Source organism: Anoplolepis gracilipes, chromosome 12, assembly GCF_047496725.1.
Source record: "Anoplolepis gracilipes chromosome 12, ASM4749672v1, whole genome shotgun sequence".
NCBI lineage: Eukaryota > Metazoa > Arthropoda > Insecta > Hymenoptera > Formicidae > Anoplolepis > Anoplolepis gracilipes.
In genome coordinates, this window is record NC_132981.1 from 2991823 (window position 1) to 3010527 (window position 18705).

General features: G+C 40.1%; 1 protein-coding gene across 5 annotated transcripts in view; it reads right to left on the reverse strand.

Annotated features, from left to right (window-relative positions):
• The window catches only part of Eip93f (Ecdysone-induced protein 93F), a 143666-nt gene that overhangs the window by 99299 nt on the left and 25662 nt on the right, over positions 1–18705 (reverse strand). For 2 of the 5 annotated variants that reach the window (XM_072903794.1, XM_072903798.1), the window contains exon 1: positions 9515–11816. The exons of the other annotated variants lie outside the window; for them this stretch is intronic. The gene's annotated coding sequence lies outside the window, so the exon portion shown is untranslated. Of the gene's footprint in view, positions 1–9514; positions 11817–18705 lie in introns of those variants that run through there. 5 annotated transcript variants of the gene reach the window in all.

An 18705-nucleotide genomic window follows, 5' to 3' on the forward strand; every position in this document is an offset into this window, starting at 1 on the left:
ATTTGTTCAAAATCGACAAAACGTATCGCTCATAAAGTTCGTTAACGGACGCACGCCTAGAAAATTCCGTTGGCTTTTTCGCGCCGCTGCTCTCGCGAAAAATTCTCAACTCGATCCGCGTGTTTCCTCGCAGCTATGTTTTGCTGTCCAAGAGATTCTCACCCGACTCTTCACGAACGCTGTGCTTTGAATTAATTTATTGCCTTCTCGCGATAGCGCTTAATTATTATTCGTGTGCCGGCGAGAAATCATCGATCAAACTTCAACAATGTTTGATTAGCTTAAAAATGAGGAGGCTACCGCGTAATTCTTTCGAATTTTACCGAAATTTTACCGATTTGCAAAAGTAGAAAATAGAAAGAGTGCTTTTTTTCGCTCTCAATGTCTAAGTACTCTGGCGCGAGCCGCCGTACACGGAGTTCTAAATCGAGGTCACACCGAATTTTCTACTTTAACCTACTGAATACGGCAAATTTCAGCTTTCTAAAGCGGGAGGCCGCGGCGAGCGATCGCGTCTTCGCCGCAAAACTACGGGCTCAAAAATTAGTGCCGACGCGATTCCCAGGGTTTTTATTTTAACGGTGAGCACGTAGAGCAAAGTGCGGATACGTGCAAACACATTGGTGGCTCTTGAACGCGCGAAACATACATTTCTCACAATATCAAAAACTTATATTCTCCATTACGTCGATTAAAATTATAAAAGAAAAAAAACATTAAGCTGTCAAGAGAGTGTTACACAATTTCCAAGTGCAATAAAAGATGCGTTTCACGTATATCTTGCATGTATTTTTTTTGTTTTTTTTTTTTTCAATTATAATTATATTAGATTAATTATATTGAATTAAAATTATAATAAATGTTTTAAATTATATAATTAGTAACTAGTAAATTATTTATTTTACCTTTTCCCAAGATATTTCATTTCTTTTCTCGAATTGAATGCAACATTCTCTGTTATGTTTAGCACGAGATTAGCAATAATTTTCGCCTTCCAAGGCAAAGTTTCGGTTGCATTCACAGCGGTGTCTACTATTTATAGAATTTCAACGCGGTCAGGGCAAGGTATTCAATTACGACGCAGGCTTTTGCTCGTCTAGAGATTTAAGGATGCTGCGCACGACGTGCAGCATTTTGCATTGGCCGGTGGTAACGCACGACGAGAATTTCGCATCGCTCATTATCATACGAATATGGCAGCGTCGAAGATGACAACGGATTATATGAATAATCGCGTCCCGCGTGCATAAATCAAGGTTCGAAAATCATCGAGGTTGGAATAGATATATATATATATATATATATATATATATATATATATATATATATATATGTGTGTATGTGTGTGTGTGTGTGTGTGTGTATGCATATGCAGCCACTGTGTGGATTTGTATCCGCATCCTTGCGGATATCAATTTCGTCATTTCGTTGATTCACGTCACTCTCTTTCGAAATAATCATCCTGTATAAATCTATCTAACCTGCCTAGCGTTGCTCGACGGGTATAATAATCGTCGGGATCGTTTCGCCGTGTCATCATCGCGCAACGCGTTGTGTCATTTTCGATCCTTTGTACCGTCGGCGATTTTCGCACGCGACCGTCATTATTTACATTCACCTTCGAGCCGTAATTTGCGCTCTTTCGCGACTGGCATCGAATGCGACCGTGGTGTGTGGCAAAAATACGCGCATAATTTGCCGTAGTCTAGAAAAAAAGGGAGAAAAACGCGCTATCGCATCGAGAGTGACTTTTAAAAATGCCTTTCGAAATTCTCGAAAACTATCGGAAGCAGAATTTACCGATAGTTTGCATTTGAAAACCGGGTTCGCGATTGAAAATGTGCCTGTCGATAAAACGTGCCCAAACTTTATAGAATGTATTCTCGTCCCAAAGTGTCGCAGCGAAAAAAAAAAAAAAAAAAAAAAAAAAAAAAGGAAAAATGAATATAGAACCACCGTAATATTTTCGCATACTCGGTAACTAAATTTATCGAGAGAATATCGGGCCGTTATAAAAATTAAAATTGGGTAGACAAACGTACGAATAAAAAGTGCGACAAACGCTTTGTTATGCTACTTGAATAAAAAGTTTTCGGCAAGTTTCTTTAAGACGAAAAAGTTTGCATTCCATCTATACAGAAGCATTCATGATATTGCGTTGCTTTATACTATAAGTATATAACGTATACTGATGCTGGTAAAAGAAATGTATACGGCTGGCCAATCGAATCGTACAATCCATAACAGTAGACTATACTATTACATTTTTTCTACCTCTACAAAAACTTGACTTAACAGTTATCATATATGGAGTTGATTTATGTCCGGAGGAAATCATTTATATATTGATTGCGTCGGGTTAGGTTAGATCCTCTCAAGGAAACGAGAAAGATCACAATTACAAATAGATGCAAATATACGCATAAAATTATAGACGGATTAATAGACATTTCTTAAAAAAAAAAAAAGAAATGACAAATTTTTTCATGAACGCATTATCAATTAAATATTTCCGAATTCTTGTAAATTTATCCGTCTTTTAAATGTCACGCGATAGATAATTCTAAAAGCGAGTCCAAAGTCGAGAACTGACAGAAACAAAGAACAATTGCGATAACAATGTTGGCGAAATAGTGAATTTTTTCACGTTACAATTCGACTTTACGTGACAACGAGCCGGCGCGAAAATCGCGAGAAATCGCCCGAAGCGAGCGAGCGAGTCCGAGCTTTGCGCGCGCTCAAGTCCTCGCCTTGACATTTCGCGGCGAGAAAAGAGAGAAAGAGAAACACGATCAATTTCAGGCCGCGGCGACCGCGAGAATAGATGTAGTAACCAAGCGAAGCCGGTTGTGATTTGAAAACGTCGAAGATAATCGCGCTTTTTCCCGATCGCGCGCTGAGATAATCGCGCAAGAATTGCGCGAGGCCAGCCTGATTACGTATTTAATACCGCCGAGATCGCTATCGGGGCGCGTTATAAAGTAACGTTGGAGGCGCGGGCGACGCCTATCGCGATATTCTTGAAAATTTTCTAATGACCCGCGAAATGATTTTCGTGCAAAACAGAGCCCTCTCACGACATTCTCTCAAAGCAATTAAATTATAGAGAATTAAATTGCAGAAGATAATTAAATTAAATTATAAGATAATTGCTTTTTCTGGGTTGTCTACTCGAATCTTGTAAGAAAATTCCCTGAAAAGCTGGTCTTCCAAGTATTTTTGTTCAAAACTTCAAAAGGTAAAGAGAATATTTTAAAGACTTTTTGGTGCAATTTTCTAAAATAAATTTTTTATTTTACGCTTTTCACTCGTACGAAAGAAAAACAAAAAATCACTTAAGTTTCAAGCGCTAAATGTACAAATGTACTGCAAATAGGTTTCGTTAAAGTAAAAATTTTTACCTTGCGTAACATTTTCGTTTTTTTACGATTAAATATTAAAATAAAGAATATGTACTGCATATTCAATATTTCATTTAAGACTATATATATAAATCACAGGGAGATATATATTTATATATTATAATATATTTTAAACACATAAATCACAACTTGGCTTATCGACGGATCAGTTTACTGCTTACAGTATAAAAGCAAAATTATCAAATAGAGAATTTTTTGTTTAATTCCCTAAATCTCAATAAAATTCTATAAAAATTCTCTAATTTCTTCGGGTACAAAAAAAAAAACTCCCGAAGAATTCCAGGTGTAGACATCCTGTTTTTGTATTTCCAAGAATTTTTTCAAAGAATTCTCGTTAGATATAACGCAGAAAAAGAAGTTAACAGGTTTGTATAAATTTGTGTTTTTTTTATCTTAATGAATCTCGAAAATTCAGGTGTAATTGCGGAATTCCTTAACAATGGAGAATGTCCAAATTAAATTTCATGGAATGACTCTAATTAAAGAATTTTAATTATCAGACAATAATTGACAAGAGTAATTGAAAAGTCATAAACGAAGCTAGATTAAATTTTCCGAAAGTATCCGAGTTAATTACAAATTCACAGATTGAGAGAAGCAACGATAATTCTGACGCAGCCTGTACAAGAGAAGAGAGAAAGAGAGAGAAAGAGAGAGAGAGAGAACGGGGAGAACCGCATTCGCGCGATAATTCTGCCGGCTGGAAGCACGCGCGACCGCGTAACGAAAATGGCGATGTCCGTCGCGGCTATTTGCCGATATCGCACGGATCCGCGCGCGTGTTGTCGCAATCTAAGCCGCGATACGACCGATCTTTCGCCGCGCGCATAAATTAATTTCGCTAAATTATTACGTCAATAAACGTCCGTGCTTAACGCGCCGTTAAACGTCCGACCGGCAGGCACTTCCGAGAGGAGGTAACGATACGTAATTTATCGCCACGACCAAGAAAATTCACGAGGCCATGAGGCTATGAGTCACTTTGATGAGTCCGACTTCCCGACGAGGGTGACAAAGAGATCGGTGACGAAATAATGTCTCTGATCAACAGTTGACTTGGAGAAGCAACCGGGTCCGAGAATATTCGATCACGTTCTGCGCACATTATTTTCAAACCTGATATCACGATTATTTGCGTATTCCGTATTTCTTTTGTCTGCAAAAATTATATGATACAATAAATTATATATGCTTGGCCTCTGCAGCCAGGTTATTATAAATAAAGTTTCCATCTTACGCGTTTGCATCTTCTCTATCTGTTTTTACACCTTGCAGCCTGTCATTGCCTAAGTGACGTAATTACATTATACTCGAACGGACTGTTGCTCAAAACACAAACACAGAGATGCCTATATACTCTATTAATACAAACGGATAGAGTTGGCGAATAATCTCTGTGGCATAAGCAATTATCGGGATTATTTTAAACTCGTAACACAATTAAACTAGCAACTTTGCGATTCTGACTGTGCACTTCCGTCGTCGGGTAATAAGACGGAAGCAGCGATCGAGAATCGAGGCGCGAGATTCTCGCGTGAAATGCGGTAGGTTCTCGATCGAGAAAGCAACAAAAAGGAGCCTCGTCTCATACGAGGCTGGTTTACGCCAGTTTACACGCATTTCCATCGAATTAGCCTCGCACACAGCGGCTGTGCGTTCTTTTTGCGACATGCACGTTCTAATTACCCCGCGAACCAAGCGCTAAGCATCGCTCGACTGGGCATAGTGTAATTGGTTCGTAGAACGTAAACATCCAGGAATCTGTTTACTCGATAGATCGCGCCTCTGTTATCGGAAGAAAATTGCATTCTGAGGAGAATACCTGCCCGTCGTTGCACGTTGAACGCCGCAGCACCGCCTGAGCTCCCGCTCTTCCGGCTACACGCCTTGAGCAATGTCGCGAGGCGCACGTACCGTTCGAATTTAAAATTGTTTCTCGTTAATCGAGAATGCGAATAAAATCGATAATAATACAAACGTATAAATCTTATAACGAATATAGCTCCTAAAAAGGTGCGAGTAAATTTTAGAATCATTGCTGAGATAAATATCCCCCAAAAATGCAGATAGAATCGAAAATAAAATCAGAAATATGTATATATCCTCTCAATTCTTGCAAAACTCAATTCCCTGATCTTCTAAGTATTTTTATTCAAAAGGGAAAGAGAATTTTTGGCTTCAATTTTCTAAAATAAAATGTTTACGTTTTCAATGCTTTTCACTCGTACAAAGAAAAAACAGAGTTAGTCAAGTGTGAAATTTGCAAAAGAAAAATTGAATAGCTTTAGTAAGATAAATCTTTTTAAAATAGGAGATTGCAGTAAAAACAATAACTGAGCCAGGTCAGGTGAATTTTTATATGAGCCTTTTACCTTTATATATCTTCTCAATTCTTGCAAAACTCAATTCCCTGATCTTCTAAGTATTTTTATTCAAAAGGGAAAGGAAATTTTTGGCTGCAATTTTCTAAAATAAAATGTTTGCGTTTTCAATGCTTTTCACTCGTACAAAGAAAAAACAGGGTTAGTCAAGTGCGAAATTTGCAAAAGAAAAGTTGAATAGTTTTCCTAAGATAAATCTTTTTAAATTAGGAGATTGTAGTAAAAACAATAACTGAGTCAGGTCAGGTAAATTTAATATTAAATTATATAAGCCTTTTACCTTTTAATAAATCTTTTTGTGCATAACTTTAAACAATTATAATATAAAATATAAACTGGATATCCTATATTTTGATATTTTATATTTATACTATTTATAATATATTTTAAATACATATAATTCTTAGTCAATCAGTGGATTGTTTAAAATAAGAGCAAAATTAGATAAAAAAAAATTCCTTGAGTCTCAATAAATTTTCTCCGATTTTTTGCCAGATACAAAAGAAATCCCTGAATTCTAGATTTTCAACGTTCCTCCAGGAAATAGACACCTTGAAAACGTGTGTCGAATCGAAATATATTGAACAAGAATTAAAATCATTTCGAGATTTAACGCCAAGAGAGGATCTCCCTCTGCACATACATAACACGTTCCGGGGAATTTCGCAGATTATCGAGCCCATTGTGCGCGTTCGGAATACATCAGGAAATATCAAAGGAACGTCCGAATAATAGTCGAAATTTATTGGCAGAATTTCCGAATGGAAACGACATCGCGCGCGCCAGAACCGAAATCCGACGCGGGACGAAAGAATTTCGATTTGCGCGTCAACTCTACCTACGTACCTCTCCCCCGCCTTCGAATCTCAGCGTTTTCAGCTTTCGGACGTTCCATATCGGGTCCGTACACGTCGGTAACGTCGGTGAGACAACGAGGTTCCGGTCTCTCTTCGACTTGTCCGGAGCGACAGGTTTCCGTGCGGAACACGTGACGACCGGCTTCGCTCGATAAAACTGACAGACGCGCGCGGCGCGCGGCGCGCGTTGCATATGTATGTATAATGTATATAACTCCGCAATCTCCTGCGACGCCTGTTTCAGCCGCATAATTTTTGCTCGATCGCGGATCAACTATCTATCGATTTTGTCCTACGTTTCTTTTTTCCGCGTAAATAACATGTATTAAACACTAGTATAATATCAAACAAGTAATGCAATTTTTTTTTCAATCTTTGAAAATTTTACTTATAAATTTTCATATTTTATGTGTAATGTAAGCGATTTAATACAACATTTTATTAAATTATTGGTGTTATTATTGGCAATTTTGTTAACAATACTTTTTGAAAAAAAAATTAAATTAGTTGGCGTGTCGACATGTTAATTACAAGGGAAGAATTATAAATTAATAAATTGTAAATGATTAATAATTATTAATAAAGTATTATTTAAATAATATTTAATATACTAATTAAGTGGATAATAAATTACAGATTTTAGTAAAATATACTAATAAAATAAAAATAATAATGATAAAAATTCTCTATAATGTGTAACATTATATTAGTATATTCAGCAAAAATTCTGACGAAATTTTATCACAGTTTATTTGCAACTTTCTTCGATTCCGCTTACACTTTGAGTAATCGTATGCCCGTCTGAAGCGGACCAGGCGAAATAAAATCAGAGATGTTTGATGTTTCCATTCCTCAAAGCGTAAATTATTACAGATTCGCATTGATTTTAAGGGGAAAACACGCTCCCCGCTACCAGAACAACATGTGTTTTTCAACATTCGCCAGCACAAAAGAACCTTGGTAAACGTTATCCGACACAATGGCGCGATTGGAATCGATCTGGATCAAATTCACTCGCGTGAAACAACTCGTGGATTAATAATTACAACGGTGCTTTTCTATCGAGGCGAAATTATGATTCGATATTATCGCGAACATCGCGTATCGATAGAAATTTTAGCCGTCACGCGTATTTATATCGCAATCGACGAGGATTTATGACGCGTGGCAAAAAAATGTAACGGCAGATAATTTTGACGAGAAGAAGAAATATTGATATGATTATTACGCGGTTCACTTTGACGAGAGTCACATGTTTTGGATTATTGCTTCACACTACGATTTATCGCGATTATTATGACAATGGGAGAAAGAGCATATCTGTTGTAATTAGTATATTACTTGAAAATTATGAATATATAATAAAAAATTATTTAAGAGCACAATATGTATATATATATATATATATATATATATATATATATATATATATATATCACTAATATTGATTAAGAAAATTCTTAAAGTATCTAATTTGTATAAAATATATTTCGATCATTACACAGACTGTTTGTACGTTTTCACTTGATCCTGTTTCAGCTTTATTTTTATTATAATCTTTTAATCTTCTCAAGCTATTTTTTAAATATATTAATTTTTTTTCATTTACTCATAATCCTTAATTATGTACCTTCATATTTCATTTTTCAACTACTCGGAGAGTAAAGCTTCGCTTTTTTTTCACTTTCGGGCTTGATAAATAACTGAAGGAAAGAAAATAAATCACCGTACATATAACGCTGCGTGCATAAAGTAAAAATTCCATCAGCAGTTTAAACTTCATAATTAAACAGATGACAAAAAACTGTTTGTTGCATTAAATTAACGCTGATAACATTAAAACACAGAAAGACTAGAAAACTTCAGAAACAACTTGAGCCGCCTGTAATTATCTCGGAAGAGCTTATTCCATCAGCTAATTTTCCAAAAATGCATCGCCCCCGCAATCGGCAACGAGAAAATTCATAAGCGATACCAAGAGACAGACACGGTGTGCGAAATAGCTCGCCTGTGACGGTCGTCAAAACGAGGTCAATTCGCCGCTTGAGAGAGAGAGAGAGAGAGAAAGAGAGAGAGAGAGAGAAGAAGAAGCCGTCGAAAGGTGGACGATCGTAGACAAAACAGCGATAACAAAAATGACGACGGTGACGTTTCGCCGCGATTGCGGCGCCGACCGTTGGCGAATCCTCCCTCCCGTCATCCGACGACGACGAGGACGTCGAGGACGACGAAGACGACGATCGTCGTCTTCGTCGCCGCACTCCGTCTTTCGATGCACGCGATGCAACGCTCGCGCGAACACGAGCGCAAAATCTTTTCGGCCATTTTGGTGTCTAAGAGAACCGACGCTAGTAGTGCGCCTCTCCTCGCGCCAACCCGTTGATCGGCCCCTCTCGTAAACTCTCTCCTCTCCTCTCCTCTCCTCTCCTCTCCTCTCCTCTCCTCTCCTCTCCTCTCCTTCTCGCCCCGCGACACCGTAGAAGCACACACGATGACACGTGCACACTCTCCTTTGACGCACACGCGCGAACAACGCGAGCGGACAGTCTCGCGCGCGCGCCTCTTGGAGGACACTCCTTCTCACTCGTACACGATCTACATACATGCACATGCACATGCACCTCCGCACTCTATCACATTCTACTCCGGGTGTCTTTAATTGCCGGCGCGCTTAGATAGAGAATCATCGGATTTCGTTACGTCGTTAACGAACGAGTTCTTTTGATTCCCCCATTCTCTCTCTCTCTCTCTCTCTCTCTCTCTCTCTCTCTCTCTCTCTCTCGCTCGCTCGCTCTCGCTCTCTCTCTCTCTCTCTCTCTCTTCCGATTTCACGAATAAAATGACAGCTACTCACTCTCGCGATAAGAAGAATCGTCGGCGCTTCTTCTTCACTCGTGTGCTTCAGAGTTTCTCGTGGCGGCTCGCCGACACATTCCGGGCTGCCGGTCTTTGCGATCGGCGCGATTTCCCGACAACATCTTTCTTCTGTCCCGCAAACAATCGGATCAATCTATTTCCGTACGCTGATCTTCTTCTTTTTTTTTTTTTTTTATTTTTTGACACTCGCGAAACACGGACGATCGCGAAACGAGAGCCACGTCAAGCGGACTGATAAACACGCGGGCGCGCGGGCGCTCTGACGATCGACGGATGCACCCCCGTTCGCCTCCTACCCTCGTCCCTCTCCCTCTCTCGCTCTATCTCTCTCTTTCTCTCTCTCTCTCTGGAAGGAGCCTGTTGCTCCGGTACCGTTTCGCTGCAATGTGTCTACGCGAGAATGTCGCGTAGACACCGGTGGTTCCTTCTCTCCGACCTCGTACTCCTCGGGAGAGACGAGTTATAATCGCGAAAACCACTACGATTAACAATAGACGACAACAGCGGCAAGTTTCTCCCTCGCACGCCGATTCCACCCGGTCGATCTCTCGTGTTCTCCTCTTCCTCCTTACCGTGACGATGACGAAGTGGCCCGACGATGATACCCGCGTTCAAGGACTGCCTTATCACGAGATCGACGATCCTAAAAACCGGCGCGCGCGTTCACAACAACAACAACAACAATAACAACAACGACGGCGGCGGCGATAACGAATCGCGGTCTCGATCGGTGGGATGGAATTTTTTTTCTTTCCACTTCGCGGCCCCTCAACCCTTCACCAACAATCACTCCTCTGTCTCTCTCTCTCTCTCTCTCTCTCTCTCTCTCTCTCTCTCGCACTCTATTGTCGATCTCCCAAAAGACAGACCGAGAGATTCTCCTTCCGATTTCTTTCCTTCCTTCCTTCCTTCCTTTCGGTCCCTGTACACCGCGTCCTTCTCTCTTTCACTCCCTGCTTTCACACTCTGTCCACCCCTTGCGTCACTCTCCCCCCTGCTCCCGGTACTCGCGCGTTAAATACCTCGGGCGAGAGGGAGACGGGACGACGACACACGCACACGCACTCCACTTGCCCAGGCCTCGACGTTTGATCCGGCTCCGGATATGCGACGTTAAGTCGAGTTGCGTTGGGTCGCGCTGCGCTCCCGTAACTGCATCCGCGTCGGACGGCACGGCTTGCGCGCTAGGAGCGCCGCCATCCGACCACCCCACCATCATCTTCGGTATCCACCACCACTACCACCATTGCCACCACCACCACCACCAGCATTGCCGCCACTACCAGTACCTAACCACCACCATCGTTACCGCCGGCACCACTACTATTACTAGACTACTACTACTACTATTACTACTACTACTACTACTACTACTACCACTACTACTACTACTATTGGCAACTAGGCACACTACTACCAATCGCCGTCGTGTACACCACCAACATCATGATCCTCCTCTATACAATCGCGACCGGTTACCATCACCATCATCCGGACGTCGTGGACGACGCCGACGACGACGACGACGACGACGACGATGAAGCGGCACGACACGCACACAAATGTCTCGATGCATCACCGATTCTCTATAGATCGCACGCGTGCGTAAGTGAAGGGGGTATATGTGCGCGTATCCTTAGTGGCCACGAAACGCCAAGCCATGTTTCGGGTTTGTGTGTGTCGTACCCGTCATCGACGTCTACGACCACCACCGTCGTCGTCGTCGTCGTCGTCGTCGGAGTCGGAGTCGGAGTCGTCGGCGGCGTCGTTGGTCCAATTGCACATTTTACGTGCGCGTCCGACCACCGATTCCGTCTCTTTCTGCCTTTCCCCTCCCGTGTTCCATTCCTTCTTCCTCTATACCTGCAACGGTGTGTACGCTTGGTACAGAGCATCGCAAAAGTTTCAACTTCCTTCGCGATGTTTCGGAAAGAAACCCCCGGCCACTGTTCTAGAACGCTCTCTGCTTGTATAAAGGAAAAATAATCTGTCATTTTTGCGAGATTCTAAGTCTTTTGTCCTTCTATCAATCACACAGACAAAGCGTCTAAAGTTATTTTTTTTACAAACATATGTACAATTTTCACAGACATTCTACTAAACTTTCAGAAAAATAACTGACACTTAAGACTGATTGTTGATTATGATCAACCATAAGATGCTAGTAATTTAAATTACTTTCAGATCTGAAGATTCAGACAACGGTGTTTCTCGCAAGAATAGAGTTTACGACAATCGCGATTTTACTTTCAGCCGAGCTTCGTCTCCCGACATGATCGCCGAAATAAAAAAAAAAAAAAAAAAAAAAAAAAAAAAGAGAGAGAGAGGGTGTTCCTTCGTAAAAATTTGACACAAGAGAGGGACGTCATGAGCAACAATCGGGGGCTCGGATACCATCGAGTATCGGTAGTACTTTCAATCTCCTCGGCTCTTACAACCACGCGCGCGATCCCGCTTTCTTGGCGCAAGCGCGATCGTCCTCCCCCTCCCCTCCCCCCTCCTTCTTCTCTCCTTCCCCCTTTGTCATTCATACGTCCGTCGTGCCACGCTTAACGCGTGTGTCGGTAGGAAAATGGAACGCGCATATACACGCCGACGAGGTTAAATCGCCCATTACGGATTAACATTGATATTCGTGATACGAAGGAGAGGCGACGCCTTAACTTGGTGCGCTACCGTGTAAATCCACGACGGCGGGACCGACTATAGGGTCTCGAGTAACGTGCAAGCAGTTCGCTTCTGACGTGGACTTATCGTGGCGGTAATCGCGCGGGAGCGTGTTTCATCCTTCGCCGACACTCTGCTGAGATTTGAGCGCCGCTGCCTCTGCGAATCTCCAGAAGTTTCCTCCGTATTATTGAGCTAAATTGGATGCCACTCTCCCAAGTTATGCTTCGACGCTTTTACTCGCGTCTCTCGGTTTGACGAAACTATATACAAGTTGAAATAGCACGCGTGTAAATCGCCTTAGATATCACGTGTTGCGATCGCATCCGGCAATTTTCGTTCCTTTAATAGCGGTACTTGTGTCTTGCTTTTCGCCTCTTCTATCTTAAATTATACATATATATATATATATATATATATATATATATATATATATATATATATATATGTATTTATAATTTTGACAATTTTCGATAGTCGAGATATTCTCGAAACGTCGTTACGGAAACAATAACGCGTTTGAAATGGAAAACGTTTGTAGTTATTATAATCCGACCCGAAACCCGATTGTCCAACGTTGTCGAAGTAGAAGATGGTGGGGGTCTCCCGAGAACCTTGGCGGATTTCCGGCGGATGCAACGTTGTGCACGAAAATTTGCAAAACGGCTTCGCGAATTTTTCCCGCGCTCGAATCGCGGCCGTCATTCGTCTTTGTTTCGCGCTTGCACTCTGATTTAAAGGCTACGTGTTGCGTTAGCCCAAGACACATCCAACTTCTATCTTTAGAGCTCGCTCATTTAGTGCTCGCGCGCGAGCGAGATACACGCGGCGCGCGCGCGCGCGCACGCGCGCACGTACGCGAATGCACGTAACCGCGCACACATTCGGCTCCCCGGAACCTGTTCCAGTCACATGGTCGCTTTGTCTTACTGCTCGTAGATCGCTTTAATGCATTCTTACATGCGAGTCTCTATTGATTGTCCTCCGCCGCGAGCGCTTGCCAACTCTTCCGATGCGCCTCCGTCTTTGAGAATTGATTTTGAATAGAGATTCTTCCGCGAGAGAGAAACTTTAGTGCCTCACGTTTCCCAAATTCTACAAGAGACTAATGCGGAAAGATTGTAATTAAAAACATGGCTTTGTGTTGTGTGCGTGATACAACAAATTATTTTTATATATTAAAAAATATTACTATAACATGTTATAATTATTTCACACCTCTTATCACGTGAGATTAAAAATAACAAGATTTTTGTAATCTATTCTGTTACAAGTTAAAAATTGATTTCTTCTTCTTTTTTAGGACGCAATTTTTTTTTTTTTTTTTTTTTTGATTAAATTAATATCAATTACAAAAAATTAAATCTTCATTGTAGATAGACGCATCTTAAAACTTTAATATGGAATATCAAGCTAAATGAAATGTTTCGAAATTTTCAAGTTGCGATAAATCACGCGTTACATTAAATTTGGAAAATTAATTTCAAGTTCAGCTGAGCTTGCAACCTCGTGAATTTTAATGCTAATTTTGAAAAACGTTTTTGCATATCATTTCCATCTTGTAATTTTTTATTGATTAATTATCCGATTTTTAATCGAAGCATATTTTGGCAAGAAAAATATTCGTTCGTAAATACACGAGACGTTTAGAATCATGCGTCTGCATGTATATTTATTTTGCTAATAAAAATTTGCAAGAGGCAATCGAGCGAGATGATTCCTAATTAGATTGATTTCCTATGAAAAACTCCGGCGCTTTTGCCGGAGCTTCGTAAATCGACCCTCGCGAAATGTCGCGACCGGAACGCGCTGGTTGCGTAACGCATACGTTACTCACGCGCATGGCATGCGCGCGGCGGCCTCGTCATCGCACGCGGATTCACTTTTCGAGAGATGCAGCGGCATCGCATCTCTCGCAAAGGACGCGGCCAATCGCGAGACCGGTAAAGACAGCGAAAAACTGTCAATATCTCGCTCTCTCCCACGCTCTCTCCGAGCGCGCAATACATACACGCACACATGGGCGCGTCGCGCCAATCAAAATTATCTTGATCGGTAACACGTACCGTCTACGAATTATACCGTCCAGTCACGGACGCAACATCGACTGGCTCCGCAATTTGTATGTCGCCTACGATCTTTTCCGCGTCTCGCGCGTTCCGTGACTCGTAGAATCCGAGGTCTTCAGCGAGTGGCTCGGCGTGAAAAATGCAAATTCGCACGATCCGCGAATGTTTTTGCGGATAAAAACATCAGGATCCAAAGTGTCCATTATATCAATAACGCGGGATACATTGCATTCCGCAACGACTGCTCTTTTTAAACGTGGTTTAATAACATTGAAAATATCACGTTGAAAGTATCTTAAAATATGGTCTTCTTAATTGAACAAAATTATGGAAGAACGGAATTATAAATATAATATGAAAATGGCGTTTGTATCCCTGAGCGCATTCAGAATCATTAGTCAAAATTCCGAAAAAATATGTCACATTTGATTTGAGGCTAATGTGAAATTTTATGATAATCTACTAAAATAATTATAATTGAAGTACAATTTTTAAAAGTTGGCAGCTTCACGATTTCCTATGACCTATGACCTATTACATCTATCCGAGAAATATTCATTTATTTCATTTAACAAAAAAGTTTATACAAAACGAGCAAATATATTAGTAAAAATAAATATAAATTTCATTATTATTTATATTATTGCTTAATGTTAATATATTACTTACATTACTTGTTAATATAAATAATATAAATTTTATTTGCACTAATATTTATTAAATTAATATAAATATTAATTTAATAAACATTAGTGTAAATAAAATCTTTGGAAATTTATCATCTGAATATGTAATACCTAAATTATAGTAAGATTAAAAAAAAACATGTTTGCATTTATCTATGTTTTTCGTTATTATTTAATTGATAATAAATTTTATGATCATCATCGCATTTAGTTCGAGAAAAATCCTCTCTTTTTCTCTCTCAACACGGAATGCATAAATCTATCTTCAATTTATTTGCTGAAATACTCACACACACACACACATATACACGAGACCGGCCACGCTCCTTAAATGCGGCGCATCGCGGCCGTGACACTTTGAATAGGAGACAATCTAATATGCGGCTGGTTGCTGCGTTGCAAAATTCAAGTGTCGTCCAACGCGTCACAGTCGGACGGGATGCGACGAGACGAAAAATCACGAGGAACGAATCGACGAAGACTCGATTCAGCATCAAAGAGATTCCATGTTTCAAACTTAATTTATAGAGGACGGCGCCATCGACCCGTTACCGGAGAGGGTAAAGACGACGAACGATGACGACGACGAGTCGCGGCAACCAGGCTCGCATGCATCGAGCGCGAGCTGAAACGACGACGTTCAACAGTCATACTTTCTGGCTAAATCGCAGTCACGACAACGACGTTATTGTCACGTGAGAGTCGTGAATCCAGATGGCGAAACGGGACGATCGGTCGGGCAATATATATATATATATATATATATATATATATATATATATATATATATATATATATACGATATTCCGTCGTGACGCTGTCGAATACACGGCTACGTAATCGGGCACGCAATATCGATGCCGTTATTCTTACTCGTCTCTATGCGCAATTAACTCCGAATATACACTTATGAAAAAAAAAAAAAAAAAAAAAAAAAAAAACGCACGCATATTTATCAGAAGAATTTCATGTACTTTCAAAGTAAGTTTAAAAGCTTGTAATATAATAATAAAAAAGTATATAATATGTGGACATTTGATTGGCATCGTCAAAGGATTGAATGATAATATATTATATATGTAAATGATGTTATACAATTGCTAGGAATAATCGTAACCCAAACACGCCGCTTCTAACTAAAAATATTTTTCTCGCTTTTGCGATGAATATTTTTCCTCGTTTGATTGATCTTTCGACCGATCACGAAGTTTTTTTCATACACAATTTGCTATTGCATACGTCGTTCGTTAACTATCCGTCCCTAAAGCGCGCATCTCGCACGTCGAGATAAACCGCGGCGACGTCCTATTATTAATCGGCCTATCTTATCGGAGCGCGGGCTATCTTTTTCGCGCACGGTTTCAAACTTTGCGCAATAACCGGTCGCCTCTCTCGCGCGAACGAGAGGAACGGTCGAAGGAGAAAGAGAGATGGAGAGGGAAAGGGGAGTACGAAGCCGGCGAGGAAGGACCTTGACGCAGATTGGCGGTTTAGAAAATTCGTTAGATAATCCACAAACACGAACACGGGCTCGGGCTCGGGCTCGGGTCTTCAAGATGGCAGCCGAAAGTAGGAGATTAGATAGGGCGTCTAGGCGACGACGCCTCTTTTTGTCGTTACGCAACACTCGTGAAATCGACCATCCCGCGCCATTTCACAGACGAATTGGTTTTTCAACTCAGTATTAACGTACGTTGAAAAAAAAATTTCAGATGTGATAAAAAAAGTCTATTAAAAGATTAAACATTTAGAGATATTATATTTTATCGACAATAAGTTTCATCATAAGTGTAAAAAATATAATAAAAATTTAATTCGTTTTTTTCAGCCAGCTAAATTTTTGTTATAATGTAATTTCTATTATTAGTATTATTTTATTATGATATATTTTATTTATTAATTTTATAACTATATAATTTAATAATTTTTATTATACTTTCTTTATTCTCTTTGTTCACTTTGACCATTGACTACTCAACCTTGTGAAATCGATCATTTTGTAGAAAAATCGATTTTTCAAAATAAAATAAACACGTATTGAAAAAAATGTTCAAATATGATAAAAAAAGTCGATTAAAAAAAAATCAAACGTTCAGATGTTATATTTTATCGATAACAGTTTTTATAAAAAGTACAAAAAATATAATAAAAATTTTATTAGATTTATTTAGCAAGACAAATTTTTATTATTATATCCCTTGTATTCTTTATAAAAATTACTACCAATAAGCTTATAATGTCTAAATTTTTTTAGACGGTGCAAATTTTTTTTCCTTTTTAAGAGTAGCACGATATTGTTTCACGAATAAATAATTATAATCGTCCAATCTCTATCCGCGATAAGATTGATGCATTTCTTTCCAAACCACAAATCGATCGATCCAATAATTATCCGGAAAGTTATTACTCGCCCCTAAGGGGGAAGCATGGAAATCGACACGTCGGATCCAAATTGTCCATTATGGATATTGGCCGGAGATATGTCCGTAAAAATATGTACGATATTTTCGCGGGTTTAATGGAACCGCGCGCGCAGAGAGATTCGTTCGCGGAGGAACGCATGGCGATGTGCGAGCTCCGCGCATGCACGCATGCACGCACGAACGGAAAAGCTCACCTATCACTCATGGTCATCTATGACGAATCGAGAGCGTTCTGTTCTCCAATAATATTCGACATTTTTCGCGCCGCGCGCGACCGAGGTTTGGCGTGCAACGCTTCGGGGAATTTTCAGATAATCGCGCCGCGTTTTTCGACGGCAATCTCGCGGTTGATTCCACGTGCAGATAAAGCGCGATAAAAAGCGGATTAATCGAATGGCCACATTAGTCGTTGTCTAGATTTCTTTTATGTAATTCATCCTGCCGTTTTTTTTTTCAAGCCCGTTTTCGAGCCGGCGAGCGTGAAACAACATTGGTTTTCCCAAGATTATCGAGCACTCATATCGAAGAAATTAAACTACCTAAGGCGACTATTAATGAGTTGATGACCTGACCCTGATAATATTGCAACATTATACAGTGTTAAAAATTCAAGAATTTTAACAAACCAAACTCGCAAAATATTTCTTGCTGTCTACGTCTTTTTGACTTGCTAAATTAAATTAAAATTTCAAATTGATAGAGAGCTTGTGGTAAAAATGTGAAAAATCTCGAGCTTAATTACGTATATTTCAAATAAACAAAAACTATTATGCAAGCTGTAATCATCATGAAAATCGAGTATCTTGTGTCTAGCATATTCCATGTGATGAGAAACTTAATTAAGAAAAATTGTTTTTTTTTTTTTTTTTTAATAATAAAAAATTTCGCATATCAAAAATTACACATTTCTTTCGTTTTCAAAACGGCTATCTTATCTTTCGCGAGACATGTGCGCGAACTCGTGTTGTACTTGATGCAAGCCCGAATGTACGAGACGAGAGAGGTTGGGGGTAAAGAGGTGATCTGGCGTCGATCTGGCCGCGCACACTGACGTCGCATACGACGTATTATATGTATGTTGTAAATCCGATTCCATGTATACTTGACATTAAATTTTCCGCCGGCCTTCTAAGCCGTTATACACGACCAGTCGGCCCGCTCTAAAGCCTTTCTCTTTGCGAGCCAATGCCTGTAACCACGTATCGAAAAATGTCCGCCTACCGTGGCGTCCCGCCAATTCGCAGCTGATCGACACCGATGTCAGAGTTACATGGCACTCTTCTGGCGGCTTCTCTTCAAAGAAGAGGAATCGCGACAAATACA